Here is a 4,173-nt window from a genome sequence, read left to right as displayed (position 1 = left end):
ACGTCCGACTACAGTCGGAGCTCTTCCCGAGCCTGAGGTTTTTATGAAGCTGTTCTTCCAGACGTTCGGCCAAGAAACCGTGCCCCGGAGCTACGGCCAAGACCGCACGGCTCCGCAGCGCCGGAGCTGTGAACCTTGTACCGGGAGGCGGGGAACCGGCACGGCGGGGAGAGACTGGAACCCGCAAAGTCTCGGTCTGCGGTTCCGCTCTGTCTCTCGCTCGGGTGGGAATCGCCTCACCGCGGACAAAAGGGTTCTTATCCCACGCAATACGTTGTCACGGACGCCTCCCGTCGTCTCGTACGGAACGCGTTGGAACGTCACGCGCGACCTTTCCCCTGCGGGCCACAACAGCACCCGAGCGCATCGGTGTAAGAGTAACGAGAGCAAGTGAATCCGAGCCTCGGCCGGAACGGCACGTCGCGGCACTCGTCGCGTGGAACAGCAGCAGCAAACGGTATTTTGAAATGAACTCGAAGCTCTTCTTGGCCGCACGTGAAGACGGAGCAAAAGGAGGAAAATGCGAAAAGTGCGGAAGGTCAAAGAGAAGATGTGCAGCAGTATTCTAGATGAGCTCCGGTGGTCAGATGACACTGCTGTTGTACTGTTCGCGGTGTTTCGAAGAAAAGACAACAGCCCTGCCGCCAGCGTGGGTCCTCTCCGTGTCGTGCTTCCTGGGAAACGACGTGCCGGATATCCATTTTTGTACCTTTTCTGTTAACGGGACCGGTACGGAGCAGGAGCAGGAGCACGAGCCATGAGCGCGACGCCAAAGACGTGGTCCGCTGAGCCCGAGGTGCCCCGGGCACCGCCGTGTGACAAAGCGGTGCGAGAGGGACGATTGCTCGACCGGGCTGTCGTGGACGGACCGTAGGGCCGCTCCTAGCTGGTGCGTGAAAGTGTTTTCTTCTTCCCCGGCAACAGGGGTTTTGCTCGGCTGCTGCGAATCTTGTTTTTTATCATTCGGCCAGTTTGCGGGGAAATGATGTTTTAAATTCCACACATCGAATCATTTCAAAGCTGAGGAAAGTGTTGCATCCCACTGATGAAACCCAAGAGTAATCTTAGAAGGGCAAACTAGCAAAATCTTTCAGCGCTGCACATTAATAGGAATTAAACTTGCGTCTCTCATGGGGAAGAAGCCCACCTGAAAAGCAGGAGAAGAGCGGCTGATGCGAGCGTGGAGCTCCTGTGCGTCCAGGAAAGAGCAGGGTAGCGTGAAGCATCCTTTCTCCTGCTTTTGTTGCATTTATTTATTATTATTCACTAAAGTGACTTCCAGTGAACTCTATGTAGCGTTATCAGCCCACATACCTTATTCACCATGGTGACTTACACTGCTAGATACACTACTTACACTGTGTCACTCATCCACACATCAGTGGAACACACACACACACTCTCCTGAAGAGCACACAGTGTGGGAGGAAACCAGAGCATCTGGAAAGAACATGCCAACTCCGCACAGACTGAGTGGAGATCGAACCCACATCCTCTCGCACCACCCAGGCGCTGTGCCGCCGTGCCACCCATTTTTTGTTGAAGTTAATATTCTGTGCTCTTCAGATTCGCTGGGAAGGATTTCTCTACTGTACTGACAAACATCTCAGAGACGGCGGCAGCCCTGTAGTGCTGGGAAGGGGAGTTGTAACTCCGGCAGAGAGGTGCGTTACTCCCTGTACACTAATGTCCCATCGGTAACATGATTTGTGTTTTCTTTAAATCATTAATCCTCATCTTGCACGCGGAGCCTTCGGACGACGCCTGGTTTGCTGTGTCTTATTCCTGTGGAAAGAGTTTTTCAACTCGAAATATTTTTTTGAGTGCAACTTTTAGTGTTGAATTTCTTTGTGCCGAGTGAACTTTGGATGCTAAACAGCTATGAAAGGAGGTAGAATGAAAAACAGCATGATGTGGTCGTTTCCAAGACACTCTGTACATTTGCAAAGGGGTTTTCCACGGGAAAAGCAACCCGTAATCAAGGTGTAAAATGTACATAATCTTCACTTTTTATGCGAGGAGGATGAGATATAATGCGATATAACGAGATCATTATGGAGCTTTGAGCGCTCTGCTTCTGAGGAAGGAATCTTCATGAGCAAACCCAGCCCCCCATCCCACGGGTGAATTTAAGTATTTCATTTCATTGCCGCGAACAAGAGTGCAGGTGAAAAAAAGGAGTCGGGTCTCTTAATTTGGCAGCCTTACAGAGGAAGTAAAGTGGTTGATTCTTAACACGGTCACATTATAATAAATTGAAACACAACAAGCTTCCAGCCAACGCTGCCATAATTGCCATTTAGCTGGAAGCAAATGTTTTATGTATCAAGTTGTCCGCAGCACGTCAGTTAATAAAGCCCGCGGGAGCCGCGCCTCGCTGTTTATCTTCCCAAGGACTTGCCTGGCAGAGCTGCATTAGCATGTGTGAAATTTCCTTTTTCCCTCACAGATACGGCGTAGTGCTGCCGCCTTCCATTGCGCTGCTCTATTACTTGGCATAAACAAGGTTCTGTCTTACACACGTGAGCATTTTTCGCTAATAGGTCCATTCGAGCAGCACCTGTAGCACCCCATCCCTTCAACGCATCCATCTTTCGTGTGTCTTCCCTGCTTCCTCTTTCGCAGAGGACTGTTTTGAGTGACCGGTGGAGACCAACCGAAAGCAAGCTCTGCGCGGGGTACCAGGAGTCAGGCGCAGGGTACCGGGAGTCAGGCGCAGGGTACCAGGAGTCTGGCGCAGCATCGGCTCCGTAATTAAATACTAGAGCGATTAGACGGCGTCACGATGAGGAACGTAGCCGAGCGGCAAGTCGAAAGCCATCAGCCAAACCCGGAGCCACAATAATGACCCCATTAGAATCGCGGAACCTCTGACAGCGGGGGCTCGTAAGTGCCTCGACACCTCATGGCTTCGGACGAACTGTAAACATTTTAATGGTAGATTTGTCAGGAATAATAATGAATGTAGAAGTCAGGGCATCGCAGCAGTAAATGATCTGAAAGTGCAGGCTGAGGGGGTGCCGCTGAGGTGGCGCCAGCCTTCAAACGCTGCTGCATTATGTGCCTTTCTACACAATTTGCGCATCTCATATTGTGCTGTCATCAGCTGCATACCAGACACATATTTGCTGGGCACAGGCAGCAGGCAGAGAAAATGGAAACGGCGAATCGGAGAAGTGAAGAGGGGCACTTTTGAGAAGGTCCTCAATGGCGGTGCCACAATAGTGGCATCCAGCAGTCGGGCGGCAGGCAGCTGCAGAAAGTGCGAAAAGGCCGTTTAAAAGTGCAATGAATGCAACACTTAAAAACGAGCAACAACATGGAGACTTTCCAGGGCCTGGAAGCAGCTGATGGAATATTAACCAATATTTCCTTTGTGCTGCTTCTTTTGAGGAGCACATCACGTGGAGAACCTCAGCTTGGTTGGCGCCATCCTGCACCTGCGTTTCTTCAACAGTCCTTCCTCTCGTCACGTCGCATAAAGCCGGACTCCTACGGGCAGCTCGTCCAAAACAAGCAATAGCGAGGCAAGAACGACGTGGTAAAAGCACGGTACAAGCGGCGTGGGAGAGAACAGCCGTGAAAGGAACAAAGTGGACGACAGGAGACGATACGTGTGAATTTTGAGTGTGTTTTTCAAAGTCAACTTGACTGTAGCTCCATTCATCAGTGTCAGGTGAATAAATCAGTGACACAAAAGTGTCTCTAAAGACCAGTGTGATGCAGCTGAGCTCAAATGTAAGGAAAAGGTGACCTGAAATTGCCACTAAAGCGAGCGCGCGCACAGACACACACACACACACACACACACACACACACAGAGCGACTGAAACCAGGGGCCGCAGCAAACCGGAGCCTAACTCAGCAACACAGGGCGCAAGGCTGGACGGGGAAGAGACACACCCGGGAAGGGACACACCCGGGACGGGACGCCAGTCCATCCCAAGGCGCCCCGAGCAGGACTTGAACCCCAGACCGCAGGACCCGGCCAAAGCCGCCGTGCCGCAACACCCCCTCCCACTGAAGCGGTAAGCAGTTTTTCTGATTCGATTCACCTCGATTGCATACAACCCACCGCCAAACGCCTCGTAAGGCACAGTTTGGGCCGCGCCGCATTCTTCCAGTGACGGGATGATCCTACGCCTGATCCTACGCCCTGAGCGTCGCTCACCT

At 51.9% G+C, this 4,173-nt stretch overlaps 1 long non-coding RNA gene across 1 annotated transcript; it reads left to right on the top strand.

Annotated features, from left to right (window-relative positions):
- The first annotated feature begins 330 nt into the window (after positions 1 to 330).
- Positions 331 to 2,698, top strand: LOC108920154 (uncharacterized). The gene is made up of 3 exons (XR_001964977.2): positions 331 to 1,212; positions 1,567 to 1,664; positions 2,626 to 2,698. It is a non-coding gene; the product is annotated as an uncharacterized LOC108920154 (long non-coding RNA).
- The last annotated feature ends 1,475 nt before the right edge of the window (positions 2,699 to 4,173 follow it).

The sequence above is a fragment of the Scleropages formosus genome, chromosome 21, assembly GCF_900964775.1.
Source record: "Scleropages formosus chromosome 21, fSclFor1.1, whole genome shotgun sequence".
Taxonomy (NCBI): Eukaryota; Metazoa; Chordata; class Actinopteri; order Osteoglossiformes; family Osteoglossidae; genus Scleropages; species Scleropages formosus.
This window is presented reverse-complemented; position numbering and strand designations above follow the sequence as displayed.